At 42.9% G+C, this 20,537-nt stretch overlaps 1 protein-coding gene across 2 annotated transcripts in view; it reads right to left on the bottom strand.

The window, feature by feature from the left end:
• mad1l1 (mitotic arrest deficient 1 like 1) overlaps positions 1-20,537 on the bottom strand; it is a 1,104,775-nt gene that overhangs the window by 1,025,315 nt on the left and 58,923 nt on the right. The window lies entirely within an intron of this gene.

Below are 20,537 nucleotides of genomic sequence, written 5' to 3'. Positions count from 1 at the left end.
CCACAGGTATTATTAGGCCATCCAAATGGGAATGGGCGTCTCCCTGTGTGGTTGTCCTGAAAGCCGATGGGAGCATACGATTCTGTACAGATTACAGAAAGGTGAACGCCATCACAAAAACTGATGCTTACCCCATCCCAAGAGTAGACGATTGCATCGATGAAGTAAGTACATCACAGAGAGCTAAGTGCATCACAAAGATCGACTTGCTAAAAGGGTACTGGTGTGTTCCTGTAACCGACCGGACTAGAGAAATCTCAATATTTGTCACTCCATCCGGGTTATACGAGTATAACGTTTTACCTTTTGGCATGAAAAACGCCCCAGGGACCTTCCAAAGAATGACTAATTCAGTGATAAAAAGGTTAAAGAACGCAGAAGCATATATTGACGATTTAGTGGTCTGGAGTGACACGTGGGAGGAGCACATTGTGGCAGTAGAGGAACTGTTTAAATGGCTGTCTGAAGCCAACCTGACAGTGAACCTCGCAAAAAGTGAGTTTGGCCACGCTAAGGTCACTTATCTGGGGTATGTGGTAGGACAGGGGCAGCTGGCACCGATGCAGGCTAAGGTACAGGCTATCTCTGAAGTTCCCATCCCGACGGACAAGAGAGCCCTGAGAAGGTTCTTGGGGATGGTGGGGTACTATTGGAAGTTCTGCAAAAACTTTGGGGATATTACCCTCCCTCTCACTAAGCTGTTGCCAAAGAATGCGAAGTTTGTGTGGAACGATCTTTGTCAACAAGCCTTCGAGAGTCTGAAGGCGATTCTGTGTCACCACCCTGTATTGAATGCGCCTGACTTTTCAAACCCCTTCTCCCTAGCAACAGATGCTAGCGACGAAGCGGCAGGGGCGGTGCTGTTGCAGACAGACAAAGAGGAAATTGAACACCCATTGGCTTATTTTTCTAAGAAGTTTAATGTCCATCAGGGAAATTATTCCACTGTGGAGAAGGAATTACAGGCAATCATACTAGCATTACAACATTTTGAGGTTTATATTTGTCTGGCACGGAAATTTACACTGATCACAATGTAAATTCATTGTGTTTTTGGCCACAATGAAGGATAAAAACAAACGCTTACTAAGTTGGAGCCTGGGCTTACAGGAATTCGATATTAAGATAAAACATATAAAAGGAACAGACAATGTGATTGCTGATTATCTGTCAAGGCGTTAAAACTTAAAGTTCTCTGTATCATCCGAATAGCTGATGACTACCTGTATATTAGTGTGTATCTTATAATGTGCATTCATGCCCATAATTTTTACCCCGGTGAAAATCCTTTTAAGGGTGGGGGTGTCATGTGTGACGCCAAGCAGAGTTACCGGACAGGTGATGCTAATGAGAGAGGTAACAATAGACAATGGAGAAACATTCAAAATGCTAATGAGAGAGAAGGGAGAGATTAACGAGAAAGAAACACAATTCAGATATTGACAGACCAGTTGCTTTGAACCTGAACTGTTTGAAGTTTGATGGACAGGTGATACCCCAGCGGGGGGATAAAAAGAGCAGGTTTGCTAAGGCACAGGACACGCCACAAGACCCTGGAAAGAGTAGTGTGCCCCCACAAGTGGTGGGAGTTTGGAGGACCGGTTCGCGGGAACCGATCAGAGGCTCACGGGGTGTAAAGGTACGACCGGTGGGAACCTGGGGTGTGTGCCCGCCCTTTCCTGGGTGCCGGGTTCACCGCAGAAGAACGGTCATATCTGGAATGGAGGGATCACAGTCAGTGACCACAGCAGGATCAGAAGACATCAAAAGGTCTGCCCAAAACCAACTGCGAAGACATCAAAAGGTCTGCCTAAAACCAATTGCATCTCCCACTCTCTCTCTCTCTCCCCCTCTCTCCAACGGTACAACAGCAGCGACTACTTCGAACTGCACTGAACTGAACTGAACTCTGCTTCACTTAAGACTGATCATTTTATCCCTAGACCGCGATAGAGCTTGGTTGATTCCTATTACCCTAGTTCTGTGTATATGTGTGTATTATCATTGCTAACCTGTTACATTTATATCCTTACGATTAGAGTACTGTATTACTTATTTCTTTAATAAAACTTTATTAGTTCCTAGTAGTCGCAGACTCGAACGAGCGTTCCATTTTTGCTGGTTCGGCAACCCAGTTACGGGGCACGTAACACTCTCAACTCATGTCCTCTTGTTTGAATCTCCCCCACTCTCAGTGGAAAAAGCCTATCCACGTCAACTCTATCTATCCCCCTCATAATTTTAAATACCTTCTACGCTCCAAAGAATAAAGACCCAACTTGTTCAACCTTTCTCTGTAACTTAGGAGATGAAACCCAGGTAACATTCCAGTAAGTCTTCTCTGTACTCCCTCAATTTTGTTGACATCTTTCCTGTAATTCGGTGACCAGAACTGTACACAACACTCCACATTTGGCCTCACCAATGCCTTGTACAATTTCAACATTACATCCCAACTCCTATACTCAATGCTCTGATTTATACAGGCCAGCTTTCTTCACTGCCCTATCCACATAAGATTCCACCTTCAGAGAACTATGCACCATTATTCCTAGATCCCTCTGTTCTACTGCATTCTTCAATGCCCTACCATTTACCATGTATGTCCTATTTTGTTTAGTCCTACCAAAATGTAGCACCTCACATTTATCAGCATTAAATTCCATCTGCCATCTTTCAGCCCACTCTTCTAACTGGCCTAAATCTCTCTGCAAGCTTTGAAAACCTACTTCATTATCCACAACTCCACCTATCTTAGTATCATCTGCATATTTACTAATCCAATTTACCACTCCATCATCCAGATCATTAATGTATATGACAAACAACATTGGACCCAGTACAGATCCCTGAGGCACACCGGCCTCCAATCTGACAAACAGTTATCCACCACTACTCTCTGGTGTCTCCCATCCAGCCACTGCTGAATCTATTTTACTACTTCAATATTAATACCTAATGATTGAACCTTCCTAACTAACCTTCCATGTGGAACCTTGTCAAAGGCCTTACTTAAGTCCATATAGACAACATCTTCCGCTTTACCCTCGTCAACTTTCCTAGTAACCTCTTCAAAAAATTCAATAAAATTTGTCAAACATGACCTTCAATGCACAAATCCATGTTGACTGTTCCTAATCAGACCCTGTCTATCCAGATAATTATATATACCATCTCTAAGAATACTTTCCATCAATTTACCCACCGCTGACGTCAAACTCACAGGCCGATAATTGCTAGGTTTACTCTTAGAACCCTTTTTAAACAATGGAACAACATGAATAATACGCCAATCCTCCGGCACCATCCCCGTTTCTAATGACATTTGAAACATTTCTGTCAGAGCCCCTGCTATTTCTTACACTAACTTCCCTCAAGGTCCTAGGGAATATCCTGTCAGGACCCGATGACTTATCCACTTTTATATTCCTTAAAAGCGCCAGTACTTCCTCTTCTTTAATCATCAAAGTTTCCATAACTACCCTACTTGTTTCCCTTACCTTACACAATTCAACATCCTTCTCCTTAGTGAATACCGAAGAAAAGAAATCGTTCAAAATCTCCCCCATCTCTTTTGGCTCCGCACATAGCCATCAACTCTGATTCCCTAAGGGACCAGTTTTATCCTTCACTATCCTTTTGCTATTAACATCCTTAGCCTTCTGCCAATTTCTATTTACACACATAAAAGTTGCTGGTGAACGCAGCAGGCCAGGCGGCATCTCTAGGAAGAGGTGCAGTCGACATTTCAGGCCGAGACCCTTCGTCAGGACTAACTGAAGGAAAAGTGAGTAAGAGTGAGTAAGAGTGAGTGCCCTTACTCACTCTTCCTTCAGTTAGTCCTGACGATGGGTCTCGGCCTGAAACGTCGACTGTACCTCTTCCTAGAGATGCCGCCTGGCCTGCTGCGTTCACCAGCAACTTTTATGTGTGTTGCTTGAATTTCCAGCATCTGCAGAATTCCTGTTGTTTGCCAATTTCTATTTGCATGTTTCCCCAAGAAACTTCATCTGAAAACATAGCATCAGTTTGAAGATGAGCACCAGCACTCAGCATTATCTCACTAACTTCAGTAATGAGGGACCTATCTTGTCCTTTATTCCTGATTGGCTCTTTTATTCTATTTTATTCAGGTTGCTGGACCAATATCCGGCACTGGATCAATGAGCAGAAATTCCCTCAAATTCAATGCTGAATTTCTTAATCCAATGTAGAAATCTTTCACCCATGTGTAACCTTGCTCTACCTGTTCAAACATCTCCTAAGTTAGGTTGTACAACACTGGCTCTTAGTCAAGTACACTTCAGGTTTGAAATATAGGATAGGATTGATAGGATGCAAAACTGGGCTGAAAAGTGGCTGATGGAGTCCAACCCAGATAAGTGTGAGGTGATTCATTTTGGTAGGTCAAATATGATGGCAGAATATAGTATTAATGGTAAGACTCTTGGCTGTGTGGAGGATCAGAGGGATCTTGGGGTCCTAGTCCATAGGACACTCAAAGCTGTGGCGCAGGTTGACTCTGTGGTTAAGAAGGTATACGGTGCATTGGCCTTCATCAACCGTGGGATTGAGTTTAAGAGGCGAGAGGTAATGTTACAGCTATATAGGACACTGGTCAGAGCCCACTTGGAGTACTATGCTCATTTCTGGTCGCCTCACTACAGGAAGGAAGTGGAAACCATAGAGAGGGCTCAGAGGAGATTTACAAGGATGTTGCATGAATTGGGGAGATGCCTTATGAGAATAGGTTGAGTGAACTCGGCCTTTTCTCCTTGGAGCTATAGAGAATGACAGGTGACCTGAAAGAGGTATACAAGATCATGAGAGGCATTGATCATGTGGATAGTCAGAGGCTTTTTCCCAGGGCTGAAATTGCTAACACAAGAGGGCAATTTGGGTGCTTGGAAGTAGGTACAGAGGAGATGTCAGGGATAAGTTTTTTTACGCAGTCAGTGGTGAGTGCGTGGAATAGGCTGTCGGCAACAGTGGTGGAGGTGGATACGATTGGGTCTTTTAAGAGACTCCTGGATAGGTACATGGAGCTTAGAAAAATAGAGGGCTATAGGTAACCCAAGGTAATTTCTAAAGTGCGTACATGTTCGGCACAACATTGTGGGCTGAAGGGCCTGTGTTGTGCCTAGGTTTTCTAGGTTTCTATAACGAGACAGCAAATTTTTCCTGTATCTTTCATACTGTAGCTAATAAAATTAACATGCTTTAACTGCAACAATAATCAGTGTTGCATATTAACATACCTTAATACAATGCCATGTCAATGCAAAGGATTGACACTCTCTTTAATGATATTGTCAGACTCAAATTAGAAACTGCAACAAACTCATGCAAAAATAATTAACACAGACATCTTCTTTTGCAGCAGATAACATATCAAAGTTACAAGCTTACCATAAACCAAGAACTAAAGTATGCACATTTCAGATAGATTTTTGATAGTTTAAGAATAGAGATAACTTCAGATAATCTCTTAAATAATTTATTTCAAAATGAAGTTTCATAGATAAGGTTATATGAATCTATTACTTTTCCCTATTTCAAGTTTACTCCCTATTTTCAAGATTGTTTAATGCCATTTCCAGCACACAAGTGCGAAGAAAAACTAAGTAATTGTTACTCCAGATCCAATGCAGCGCAAAAAAAAACCCACAATAAATATGGATACATAAGATAGCTTATATACATACATTGATTGTACATCTATAAAGTGATGTTAGGCACAGGAGTGTCTGTACATAAGGTGATTGACATGAAATGATAAAGTACTGGTGGTAGAGGTGCTAAGCCTGATTTATACTTCTGCGTCAACTCGACGCCATAACCTACGCAAGTGACCTACACACGTTGTGAGCATTTATACTTGTGCGTTGGTGTGTCTGCGTCACTCTGCAATTCGCACACATCACGTATGCGCACACACCTGCCCGTGCAAGGCTTCATGTTCATGGTAGTCTTTCTCGGGGTAAACAAGAAGCGAGCGTCTTTTTTCGTAAAAGCGAAATGTGTCCTCCATAATTTCGGAGGTCTGTAAAGCTTTATGGAAAGCATTGCAGCCAGAGTTCCTTCCATGCCCTTCAGTCGCCCAATGGGAAGCTATTGCAGCGTAGGATGAAATGCCATGCTACCAAGCGGACCAATCACAGTTCTTACAGTCTGCATTGCTGTGACGCACGGTTACATTTTGGTGCGCGTCACAGCAACGCAGGCTCTGGCATAGGGATCCACGTCAGCTTTGCGTAGGGTTTGCAGTGACACAGTACTTACGGCATCGCACTGACGCAGAAGTATAAATCAGGCTTTAATCAGCCTTACTGCTTGAATTAAGTAACTGCTCTTGTGCCTAGACGTCCTGGCATGGATGGTGTGTAGCCTCCCCTCTAATGGGAGTGGGGTAAACATTAATTTGTTGAAAAAGCAGAGTCAAACAGCATTCTTGCTAGATCTTCCATAAAGAAGCACAAATTATATCTTCACAATGAATCAGATGTTGATTGTGATAGGAGTGGATAGCACTCCACATTAACCTATCCACTCTGTCAGCAATCCGTACAGGTGGCATCAATCATATTAGTGAACCTTTGTCAAATTAAAATAAACCAATGTATTTGCCCCAGTATAATCAATTACACACACTTCTCGCAAGTACAAATAAAACAAGGTTTCTACAAATTACAAAAGGACTGTGCAATCACAAGGATTAAGTAAAGGCTTGAAATATGCCTTTGCATCAATTTAACCAGTAGAAACTGCCATGGGGCACAAAATATTCCTTTTACTTTATCTACACACTGCACAAGATACTTAAGCATCACTGAATTGAGTGAGAATGCATCAACAAGCCAAAAGAAGCACTATTGCTCCTAGAGATGCAATTCCAAATATAGAAGTACATTCTTCAAAAGTGTATTTTTCAAATTTATAAACTACCTGCTCCAATTTTTCTTTATCAGAGAAACAAGTTATTTAAATGCTGATGATAGAGCTGGATTTGATACTTTGGAAGCCAGCAGATAGAGTCGAGTTATTGACACTACAGCTCGGAAACAGGCCCTGCAGCCTACTTATTCGAGCTGGCCTGATTTTCTGCCTAGACCCATCTACTTGCACATAGCCCTCCATCTTTCATGTACCAACAATTTCAACAAAGCACCCCAACTCAGGTACTCAATGTACTGATTTATAAAGGCCAAATGAAACTGAACCTCCCTGAGAAATACCAAAAGCTCCATGTACCTGGAACCTCAAGATACATGAATTTGAAGAAAAATACAGAATTCTTGACCTTTCTCAAGGGTGGTCATCAGAACTTCCCTGAACGCGTTTCATGTTGAACTCTTCAAGATCAACAAATTCCCATCAACACAAAATACTGGAGGAACTCAGCAGGCCAGGCAGCATCTATGGAAAAAAGTAGTTGACATTTTGGCCCAAAATCCCTCAGCAGGCCTGGAGAAAAACAGCTGAGGAGATTTAAAAGGTGGGGGAGGGGAGAGAGAGAAACCTGGAAGGGGAGGGATGAAGTAAAGAGCTGGGAAGTCGATTGGTGAAAGAGACAGAAGGCCATGGAAGAAAGAAAAAGAGGAAGGAGCACCAGAGGGAGGCAATGGGTGGGCAAGGAGATGAGGTGAGGAAGGTAAAAGGGATAGGAAATGGGGGGGGGGGGGGTTGGAGGGCATTATCGGAAATTTGAGAAATTGATTTTCATGCCATCAGGTTGGAGGCTACTCAAATGGAATATAAGGTGTTATTCCTCCAACCTAAGTGTGACCTCATCATGACAGTGGAGACCATGGATAGACATATCAGAATGGGAATGAGAAGTGGAATTAAAATGAGTGGCCACTGGGAGATCTCACTTGTTCTGGAAGACAGAATGTAGATGTTTGGCAAAGCGGTCTCCCAAAACACATTGGGTCTCACCGATGTACAGGAGGCCACACTTGGAGCACCGAGCACAGTAAATGACCCCAACAGGCTCACAGGTGAAGTGTCACCTCATCTGGAAGGACCGTTTAGGGCCCTGGATGGTAGTGAGGGAGGTGGTGTAGGGACAGGTGTAGCACTTGTTCCACTTGCAAGGGTAAGTGCCAGGAAGGAGATCAGTGGGGAGGGATGAATGGACAAGGGAGTCACATAGGAGCGATTCCTGCATAAAGCAGAATGTGGGGTGGGGGAGGCAAAGATGTGCTTGGTGGTAGCAGAAGTTTCAGAGAACTATGTGCTGGGCACAGAGGCTGGTGGGGTCATCGGCGAGGACAAATGGAATCCTATCCCTGGTAGGGTGCCAGGAAGATGTGTAAGAGCATGGGGATGGGGTAAATTCCTGTCAAGTCCTTCAGCAGAGCTTGAGATTGTACTTGCTGCTTGTGGTGAATAAGTACAAGATTTAATAAGTGAGCAGAGCCTGTCCGGATTTTTGGCAGAACTTCAGATCATCTGAGTTATTAGGCACTTAGCTCTGATTCTGAAACCCGTGTTAAGGAGAAGAAGGTGCATAGGCAGCAAAGATCAAACGAGGTGCTTGAGGAGGACATTCCCCCGCCATCCGAAGGTAGAGCGTTCCTATGAAACAGTTTGTAAGCCGAAATATCGTAAAGTGAAGAAGCAATTACCATTTATTTATATGAGAAAATTTTGTGAGCGTTCGCAGACCCAAAAATAACCCGCCAAATAACATATAAAACCTAAAATAACAGTAACATATAGTAAAAACAGGAACGATATGATAAATACACAGCCTATATAAAGTAGAAATACTTTTCCACAATCATTACTGAACTGATCTCCGGAGCGAAAATCTCACGCAAGCGCTGTTGGCATAAACGCGCTCTCCAGTAACCTTTAAGCTACGAAGCTGCCAAATCATACCAAATAACACATAAAAATACACAGCCTATATAAAGTAGAAATAATGTATGTACAGTGTAGTATCACTTACCGGAATTGGTTCAGCGCCGAGCACACTGATGATGGTGTGTTAGACTGAGTCGTTGGAGTTTGGGTGGTGCAGTGGCCCCCCACCCTCCAGGCTGCTGAGCAATACATTGCTGCGAAGAATGCAGGGGTCCAGCGGTAGCCCGGAGGTACACAGCACATCTTTAAGAAAAAAGCCGAAACAAACATGGTAATTATTTAGGTGCCGCCCGTAATTGTCGGCCCAGATCAGTGCCGATTTCCGATTGCGTCGTCTCTGATCTGGGCCGACAATTACGTGTCAGCGGCACCTAATTAATTAGCATGTTTATTTCGGCTTTTTTCTTAAAGATGTGCTGTGTGCCTCCCGGCTACCTTTGCATTCTCCGCGAATTGGTATCTGTCCGTGGCCTGGGGGTTGGGGTAGTGGGACACTAGGGTGTCATCTCGTCGCCTGTTTCCATAAGAGCAGGCAGCTCATCCTCTCCTATGACTGCCCGCCTCGATGTAGAAGGTTGAGGTTCGTCGTCTGCTGTGGCTGATGTGGAAAGCTTGCTTGACTGCTGAGCCTCGCGTATTTTTCTATCACACAGTCCTTTAATAAGGACTCAAACCATCCTGCAAATATCCCCTAAACCAACGTACCCTTTCAAAATTAAAGTCGTGCTTTATCATTACTCATTCGGTTTTGACTGTTATCCTTTTTTCTTCCAATTTCATCAGCTCTTCATCTGTCAGTTCTTGGTGATGGGATACCAAAACCTCTTCAACATCATCTTCGTCAACTTCCACAAGCCAAACTCACGTTGTCCTTACTTCGTTCACCACGATCAAAACGCTTATTTATGTCTAGTTTTACCTAAGTGTAACACCCTTACGAGCTCTTTCAGGCTTTTCCGATGCCATAGAACTCATCTTGCAAACGGCTGCTCACAGGCTCGTGTTTAAGCAATGCCGGCGAGAATCCGGGGGAGAGTAACAGTGAAAACACCTTCTGAAAGCAAAAATAAGGTACTAATGTAGGTCTTTCGTAACAGTGAGGTTTCATAAAGCGAACATTCGAAAAGTGGGGGACACCTGTATAAGAAATGCAAGACAATACTTAAGAGAGAAATCTGGAAAGTTACAAGAAGGCATAAGGTTGCTCTGGCAGACAAAGTGAAAGAGAATCCAAAGCGAGACTTGGTCATAGGGATTGCTAATGTACATGTACATAATGTCCACTGTCTTTCCTTCATCAGCCTTCCTGGTAACACCTCTTGAAAAACTCTATAAAATTGCTTATACATAAGCTACCACACGCAAAGTCATATTGACTATCCCTAATCAGGCCCTGTTTAACCAAATACTTATATATCCTGTTCCTTAGAATACATTACACTGTCTGATAATTTTGTGGCTTAATCTTCGAGACTTTCTTGAAGAAAGGAACAACATACACCAGGGGTCCCCAACCTTTTTTGCACGGCGGACCAGTTTATTATCGACAATCAATATTCTTGCGGACCGGCCGACTGGGGGGAGGGGGTAGGGTTGCCAACAGACAAGAGTAGCAATCAAATACGTTGTGTTTACCCCGAGAAAAACTGCCATGACCATGAAGCCTTGCGCGGGCACCTGTGTGCGCATGCCTGTACTGCCGATTTTTTTCTACAAGTCGCTTTTGGCGATTCTGTTCAGTGAAACTACACTGCATATACATTATTTCTACTTTATATAGGCTGTGTATTTATCATATCATTCCTGCTTTTACTATATGTTACCGTTGTTTTAAGTTTCATGGGTTATTTGGTATGATTTGGTAGGTTATTTTTTGAGTCTGGGAATGCTCAAAAATGTTCCCATATAAATTAATGGTAACTGCTTCTGCGCTTTACACCATTTCGGCATGAAAGGTTTCATAGAAACGCTCTACCTTAGCGGGGGAGATACGGGACAAGGGTAGTCCCGTATGGGACAAACCAATTTAACCTAATATACGGGATGACCCAGCTAATACGGAACAATTGCCAACCCTGGGGGGGGGGTTGTTAATCACGACCGGAATATAGGTGATAAGTCAACTATAAGTCACTTATGTGGCCAATACACTCAATTTCATTTCTAAAAAGGTTTATCTAACAAATTTAATATTAAACACACAGCACATATTTTCCTCGCATGAATATAGTGATAAGTCAATTATAAGTCACTTATAAGTCAATAGCATCATAACATTTTAAGTAACGTTTGGATATTAAACACACAGCACATATTTTCCTCATATGAACATATAAAATCATTGCAACACACCAACATCGCTGAAACAGTGGGACCCCTGGGCTTGTTTCCCTGCAACAAGACGGTCCCGTCGATGGATGATGGGAGGCAGCCATACTCGAAGGGGTTTCCTTATGTCCAGTTTATTCCGCAATTTAGTTTTCGTTGCATTCATTGCAGAAAACCTACTTTGCAGAGATATGTTGGAAATTGAAGCAACGTTTTCAGTGCTTTCGTGGCTACCCCAGGATATTTAGCCTTGACTTTGATCCAGAATGCTGACAGAGATGTTATGTCAAACATACTTTTCAGCCCGCTGTCAATTGCAAGCTCAAGAAGTTGATCTTCTTCCCACGGTGACATGGATGACACATGCGTAACGACCTCGCGTGCATTCAAATTCAACAATGGGCGTGACAGGGAATGAGAAAAGATGCAGCTGACTCATATCGCCAAATGAGTCAGCTGCATCGTTTCCTCGCAGCCCAGTAGCACATGCTTTGCAGCCCGGTGGTTGGGGACCACTGACATACACGGTCCTTCAATCCTCTGGCACCTCAACCATGGTTAAGGATGTTTTAAATACCTCTGCAATTTCTGCACTAAGTCTGAGGGGCCACCTTGTCAGGCCCTGGAGATTTATCTACCCTAATTTGCCTCAAGATAGCAAACGCCTCCTCTTCTGCAATCCTGATATGATCCATTGCCTCACTACTATTTTGCCTCAAGCTATAGATTCTGTGTCTACCTCTTGAATAAATACAAATACAAAAAATTGATTTAAGATCTCCACCAACTCTTTTGTCTCAGAACGCTGATCTTCAAGTGAACCAATTTTGTCCCTTGCTATCCTTTTTCTCTTAGGATTTCCTTAAGAGGCTATCTTCCCTGAAAAATCTGTTGGAATTCCGTAAGGAAATAATAACAGGCAGAATATACAAAGAAGAGTTAGTGGATGTTGTTTACTCTGATTTTCAGTACACATTTGACAAGATTCTGCACATGAAGCTGCTCAACAAGGTAAGGGCTCATTGTAATACAAGAAAGATGGACAAAAGAGTTGAAACTTACCAAACTTTGAAAGGCCTGGATAGAGTAGACATAGAGATGATGTTTTCTATACTGGGTGAGCTTCAAACCAGAGGGCAAGACAAAGCAGAATACAAGAATGCCCCTTTGGAATAGAGATGAAGAGGAATTTCTTTAACCAGATGTTTGTGAATCTGTGGAATTTATTGACACTGACGGTAATGGAGGCAAGACATTGGGTATATTTGAAGTGGAGGTTGATAGATTCCTGATTAATAAGGGCGTCAAAGACTATGGGGAGTAGGCAGAAGAATGGAATTGAAGAAAATAAATCAGCAGTGATCATATGATGGAGCAGACTCAAGAAGCCAAATGGTCTAATTCTGCTATGATGTCTTACCATCTTATTGTCTCTTTTTGCACTATTTTTCTATATTTCTTATTGTAACTTATAATTTTCTTAATGCATTGGACTCTATTGCTGCTGCAACAAAAACAAATTACATGATATATGTTGGTGATAAGTAATATATGTGGTGAAATGTCAATGATATATCAAGTGATATGTCAAGTGATCAGCCTCCTGGATAACTACATCGGCACTAGGTGCACCTAGCTACAGTTTCTCAGAGAATGTATTAAGGAACTGGAGCTGCAGCTTGATGACCTTCAGCTCATACAGGAAAATGAGGAGGTGATAGATAGGAGCTACCTGGAGGTAGTCACCCTGAAGTTGCAGGAGACAGGTAGCTGGGTGACCGTCAGAAGAGGAAAAGGAAATGATTAACCAGTGCAGTTTAACCTCCTTGGCCCTTCCTCTCAATAATAAGTTCAGTGGTTTTGATATTGTTTGGGGAGGTGGGCACAGAGTAATCTACCAGAGGGAAACGGCAGCGAGCAGATCTCCAGCATGGAGTCTGACACTGGCTCAGAAGAGAAGGTGGGGAGAAGAGGACTGCAGTAGTGATAGGAGATTCCGTAGAGGAGTAGACACAAGACTCTATTCTATCAAAATGTCCATCCACGGCCTCCTCTACTGTAAAGATGAAGCCACACTCAGGTTGGAGGAACAACACCTTATATTCCGTCTGGGTAGCCTCCAACCTGATGGCATGAACATCGACTTCTCTAACTTCCGCTAAGGCCCCACCTCCCCCTCGTATCCCATCTGTTACTCATTTTTATGCACACATTCTTTCTCTCACTCTCCTTTTTCTCCTTCTGTCCCTCTGCATATACCTCTTGCCCATCCTCTGGGTCCCCCTCCCCCCCTTGTCTTTCTTCCCAGACCTCCTGTCCCATGATCCTCTCGTATCCCCTTTTGCCTATCACCTGTCCAGCTCTTGGCTCTATCCCTCCCCCTCCTGTCTTCTCCTATCATTTTGGATCTCCCCCTCCCCCTCCAACTTTCAAATCCCTTACTCACTCTTCCTTCAGTTAGTCCTGACGAAGGGTCTCGGCCTGAAACGTCGACTGCACCTCTTCCTACAGATGCTGCCTGGCCTGCTGCATTCACCAGCAACTTTGATGTGTGTTACAAGATTCTATGGATGTGCTAGGGACACCCAAATGGAATGTTGCCCCACAGGTGCCAAGGTCAGGAACACCTTGGACCGTGTCCACGGTATTCTAAAGGGGGAGGGGTGAGCAGTCAGAAGTCTTGGTACATATCGGCACCAATGACATACGTATGTAGGATAAGGGAGGAGGTGCTGAATAGAGAATTTAGTGAGTGAGGTAGAAAGCTGAAAGTAGGACCTCCAAGGAAGTAATCTCTGGATTGCTGCCTGTGTCGCATGCCAGTGAGGTTAAGAATAGGATGATATGACAGATGAATGCGAGGCTGAGAAACTGGTTCAGGGCACAGGATTTCAGATTTCTATATCATTGGGATCTTTTCTGGGGAAGGTATGACCTGTACAAAAGGGACAGTTTACACCCAAATCTGAGGGGGACCAATATACTTGCAGACTGGGTGTCCAGAACTGTTGAAAATCATTTAAACTAATTTAGCAAGGGGATGGGAAACTGGGTGATAGGGCTGAGGATGTGGCAGTTGGTACACAAGCAGAAGCAGTGTTTAGTGAGACTATGAAAAAGGACAGGCAGATAATAGGGCAAAATTGCAGTCAGTAAAATGAGTTGCAAAAAAATCAATAAGGGTTATGACTGAAGGTATTATATTTGAATGCACTTAGTAGAAGGAATATGGAAGATGACCATGTAGCGCAGTTAGAGATTGGCAGGTATGACATTGTGGTGTGGACTGAAAGCAGATTATAGCTGAGACCTTAGCATCAAGGATATACATTGTATCGAAAGGACAGGCAGGTAGCCAGAAAGAGTTTGGTATCTCAGTTGGTAAAAATGAAATCAAACCCTTAGAAAAAGGTGACACAGGATCAGAAGATGTAGAATCGTTGTAGGCAGAATTAAGGAAATACAAGAGTAAAAAGACCTTGATGGGAGTTATATATATATATATATATATATATATATGCCTCCAAACAGTGGCTAGCTTGTGGGCTACAAATTACAATAGGAGATTGAAAATGCATGTCAAAAGGGCAAAGTTACAATGGTCATAGAGGATTTCAATATGCAGGCAGATGGAGAAAATCAGGTTGTTGCTGATTTTGGATACCTTGAGAAATTGTAGAATGTCTACAAGATAGCTTTTTAGAGCAGCCTGTGGTTGAGCCCACTAGGGGATCAGCTATTCTAAGTTGGGTGTTGTATAATGAACCAAATTTTGATTAATGAGCTTAAGTTAAAGGAACCCATTGGAGAGTATGATCATAATATGATAGGATTCATCCTGCATTTGAGAGGGAGAAGCTAAAGTCAATTTTTTTCAGTATTACAGTGGAGTAAAGGGAATTACAGAGGAATCAGAAAGGAGCTGGCCAATGTTGATTGGAAGGGGACATCAGCAGAGATGACAGCAAAGCAGCAATGGCTGGAGTTCCTGGGAGCAATTTGGAAGGTGCAGGATAGTCACATCCTGAAGAAGTATTCTAAAGGCAGGATGGGCCAACTGTAGCTGACAAAGAAAGTCAAAGCCAACATAAAAGCAAAAGAGGTGGCCTATAATCAAGCAAAAATTAGTGGGAAATTAGAGAAGTAGGAAACTTGTAAAAAAAAAACAGAAGGCAACTGAAAAAGCCAGAAGGAGGGAGAAGATCAAATATGAAGTTAAGCTGCCCAATAATATCAAAGAGGGTAACAAAAGATTTTTCATACACATAATATGTAAAGGAGAGGCAAGTGTAGATATTGGACTGCTGGGAAATTATGCTGCAGAGTTAGTAATGGGAGACAAGGAAATGACAGACAAACTGAATAAGTATTTTGCATCGGTCTTCACTGTGGACACTAGCAGTAAGCCAGAAGTTCAAGAGTGTCGGGGTGAAAGTGAAGGCAGTTGCTATTACTAGACAGAAGGTGCTTGGGAAGAAGCTGAAATATCTGAAGGTAGATAAGTAGCTGGACCAGAAGGACAACGTCCCTAGGTTCTGAAAGAGGTTGCTGAAGAGATTGTGCAGGCATCACCTTTCAAGAATCACTAGATTCTGGCATGGTTCTGGAGGACTGGACAATTGTAAATATCACTCCACTCTTCAAGAAAGGAGAGAGGCAGAAGAAAGGAAATTATAGACCAGTTAGCCTGTCCTCAGTAGTTGGGAGGATGTTGGAGTCAACTGTTAAGGATGAGGTCTCAGGGTTCTTGAAGGCACATGATAAAATAGGCCAAAGTCAGCATTGTTTCCTTAAGGGAAAATCTTGCCTGTCATATCTGGTGAAATTCCCTGAAGAAATAACAAGCAGGATAGACAAAGGAGAATCAGTGGACGTTGTTCACTTGGATTTTCAGAAGGCCTTTGACAAGAAGCCCACATGAGGAACTTAGCACTATTACAGTAAAGAGATAGAGCATTGGCTGATTGGTAGGAAGCAAAGTGTGGTAATTAAGGGAGCCTTTTCCAGTTGGCTGCTGGTGACTAGTGGTGTACTGTAGGGGTCTGTGTTGTGACTGCTTCTTTTTACATTGTATGTCAATGACTTGCATGATGGAATTGATGGCGTTGTGGCCAAGTCTGCGGACAACATGAAAATAGGTGGAGTTGCAGGCAGCATGGAGGAAGCAGGGTGGCTGCAGAATAACTTAAACAGATTATGAGAATGGTCACAAAAGTGGCAGATGGAATACAGTATCAGGAAGTGTATGGTCATGCAGTTTGGTCGAAGGAATAAAAGTGTGACTATTTTCTAAACAAGGAGAAAATACAAAAGTGTGAGGCGCAAAGGGACTTGGAATCCTCATGCAGGATTCCCTATCATTCCCTATACATCCTCATGCAGGATTCCCTATACATCATTCATCATATTCATGCAGAGGCTAGACTGACTCTTGGTAAATCCAATATTGTTTAACTATTACACATCTAGCTTTAAGCTTTAAAGATCAAAAAATTAACAATCAAACATAATATTGTCACATTTATTCATTCCCAGCTCGTTCTCCATAACTCCTGTTCTCTCTCTTCTTGCCGCATACTGAGCACAGTAAATAAAAACTAAATAACCATAGACCACAAGACATAAGAGTAGAATTAGGCCATTTGGCCCATCAAGCCTGCTCCACCATTCAATTATAGCTGATCCTTTTTTCCCCCTCCCCAGCCTTCTCCCTGTAACATTTATGCCATGTCCAATCAAGACCCTATCAATCGTCACTTTAATACATCCAATGACCTGGCCTCCACAGATGCCTGTGGTAACAAATATTAGAAATTCACCACTCTGGCGAAAGAAATTTCCCCGCATCTGTTTTAAATGGATGTCCCTTTATCCTGAGGCTGTGCCCTCTTGTCCTAGACTCCTCCGCCATGGGAAACATCCTTTCCACATCTACTCTGTCTAGGCCTTTCAACATTCAAAAGGTTTCAATGAGATCCTCCCATTATCCTTCTAAATTCCAGCAAGTATAGGCCCAGAGCTATCAAACATTTCTCATATGATAACCATTTCATTCCCAGAATCATCTTCGCGAACCTTCTCTGAACCCTCTCCAACGCCAGCACAATTTTTCTTAGTGATGAGCCCAAAACTGGTCACAATACTCAAGGTGAAACCTTACCAGTGTCTTATAAAGCTTCAGCATCACTTCTCTGCATTTATATACTAGACCTCTTGAAATGAATGCTAACATTGTATTTGCATTCCTCACCACCAACTCTACCTGCAAGTTAACCTTTAAGGTGTTCTGCACAAGAACTCCCCAGTCCTTTTGCATCTCAGATTTTTGGATTTTCTCCCCATTTAGAAAATAGTCTGGACACTTATTTCTTCTACCAAAGTGCAGAACCATTCATTTTGCAACTTTGTATTTCATTTGCCACTTTCTTGCCCTTTCTCCTAGTCTAAGTCCTTCTGCAGCCTTCCTGTTTCATCAACACTACCTGCCCCTCCACCAATCCTTGTATCATCTGCAAACCTGGCAACAAAGCTATCTATTCCATCATCTAAATCATTGATATACAGTATAGAAAGAAGCAGTCCCAACGACTCCTGCAGAACACCACTAGTCACTGACAACCAATCAGAAAAGGATCCTTGTATTTCCACTCGCTGCCTCCTACCATGCCGTAACTTTACTATAATACCATGGGCTCTTAACTTGGTAAGCAGCCTCATCTGTGGCACATTGTCAAAGGCCTTCCAAACGTACAGCATCCACTGTATCCCCTTTATCTATCCTACTTGTAATCTCCTCAAGGAACTCCAACAGGTTTGTCAGGCAAGATTTTCCCTTTAAGGAAACCATGCTGACTCTGTCCTATCTTGTCCCGTGGCACCAAGTACTCCAGAACTCTATAACTTCATCATTTGACTCCAACATCTTCTCAAACACTGAGGTCAGGCTAACTGGTCTATAGTTTCCTTTCTGCTGCCTTCCTTCTTTCTTAAAGAGTGGAGTGACATTTACAATTTTCCAGTGTTCCGGGACCATGTCCAAGTCCAATAATTTTTGAGAGATCATTTCTAGTGCATCCACAATCTCTACCGCTACCTCTTTCAGAACCCTAGGGTGCATTCCATCTGGGGTCTGGGTGACTTATGCACCTTTTGGTCTTTCAGCTTTTTAAGCACCTTCTCCCTTGTAGTAGCAATTGCACACACTTCTCTTCCCTCACATCCTTCAACACCCGGAAGACTGCTAGAGTCTTCCACAGCGAAGACTGATGCAAAATACTCATTTAATTCACCTGCCATCTCCTTGTGCCATTATTATTTCTCCAGCCTCATTTTCTAGCAGTCTTATATCCACTCTCATCTCTTTTATTTTTTAGAAACTAGAAAAAGATTTTGCTATCCACCTTGATATTGTTTGCTAGTTTGCTTTCATATTTCATCTTCTCCCTCCTCATCATTCTTTTAGTTGCTTTCTGTAGGTTTTTAAAAACCTCCCAATCCTTTATTTTCCTGCTAATTTTTGCTTTGTTGTAGCCCTCTTTTGTTTTTACATTAGCTTTGACTTCCTTTGTCAGCCACAGTTCTGCTATTTTGCCATTTGAGTATTCCTTCAATTTTAGATAGATAGATAGATAGACAGATAAGATATACTTTATTGATCCTGAGGGAAATTGTGTTCTGTTACAGCCGCACCAACCAAGAATAGAGCATAAATATAGCAATACAAAAACCACAAACAATCAAACAACAAAAAGCAAACTATGCCAGATGGAAAATAAATCCAGGACCAGCCTATTGGCTCAGGGTGTCTGACCCTCCACGGAAGGAGCTGCAAGTTCGATGGCCACAGGCAGGAATGACCTCCCGTGCCGCCCAGTGTTGTATCTCGGTGGAATGTGGCTGAAGTCCAACAGTAAAAAGTTCAATATCCGGTCTACAAACACGTTCCTCGATCGTAATATGACCCGGATTGCACCATCTGTTGTTAACCAGAACAGTAAGCACCCAACTCCTTTACGCTTACCGCTCTCAGTGCACTTCCGGTCAGCCGGAACGGTCTGGAAGCATGGAGAGGTTTTGATCGGATATGTCCTCGTGCAGCCCCGTTCCAGTGAAACACATAACACTGCACTCCCGAAATGTTCTCTGATGCCTGGCTAGCGCCGTGAACTCGTCCATTTTATTACCCACCAAACTCCTCTTCTCCATAAGTCTCTGTTGTCTTGACCCGGTCCTCTTTCCTCAACTTTGTGATCCCCCTCTGCATCCTCTGTGTGTTTTCCTCCAGATTTCAGCAGGGGTGTCCGCCGCTCTGCTCGCTAAACCGGCCGGCATGAGCGCAAACAGCTGGTCGCTGGAATACACAATGCGACCATGCTTCTGTCCCGCGTGTCGGGAGGTATCTATTTCCAGCGCTAAAAACCCAAATAAAAATCTCTCTACCAGCATGTTAGAGAGGGTGCAGCTTCGACGGGTTACCGTGGAAAAAAAAATACAAAAAAATAACTTAAGTTAAAAAGTAAGAAGAAGAAAGTAAGGATACTGATCGGAACGGCTGTACCAGGCTGCATGCACAACTGGCGCATGCGCACTTCACTTTGGAATACATCTATCCTGCATCTTCCTCATTTTCCCCAGAAACTTAAGCCATTGCTGCTCTGTTGTCATCCCTGACAGCATTTCCTTCCAATTTACTTTGGCCAACTCCTTTCTCATACCACTGTAATTTCCTTTATTCCACTGAAATACTGCTATGTCAGACTACTTTCTCCCCATCAAATTTCAAGTTGATCTCAATCAAATCAGGATCACTGCCTCCTAAGGGTTCCTTTACCTTAAGTTCCCTAATCGCCTCCAGTTCATTACATAACACCCAATCCAGTATAGCTGATCCCTAGTAGACTCAACAACAAATTGCTCTAAAAAGCCATCTCGTAGGCAATCAACAAATTCACTCTCTTGAGATCCATTACCCAACCTGATTTTCCCAATCTACCTGCTTGTTAAAATCTCCCATGACTATCATAATATTGCCCCTTTGATACACCTTTTTTATTTCCAGTTTAATCTGTGGTCCACATCGTAGCTACTATTGGGAGGCCTGTATATAACTGCCATCTGGGTCTTTTTACCCTTGCAGATTCTTAACTCAGCCCACAAGGATTCAGCATCTTCCAATCCTATGATTTAATGCCATTCTTTACCAGCAGAGTCACACCACCCCATCTGTCTACCTTCCTATCCCTCCGATACAATATATAACCTTGGACATTCAGCTCCCAACTACAACCATCCTTCAGCCACGATTCAGTGATAGCCACAATATCATACCCGACAATCTA

This window comes from Mobula birostris, chromosome 9, assembly GCF_030028105.1.
Source record: "Mobula birostris isolate sMobBir1 chromosome 9, sMobBir1.hap1, whole genome shotgun sequence".
Classification (NCBI taxonomy): domain Eukaryota; kingdom Metazoa; phylum Chordata; class Chondrichthyes; order Myliobatiformes; family Myliobatidae; genus Mobula; species Mobula birostris.
This window is presented reverse-complemented; position numbering and strand designations above follow the sequence as displayed.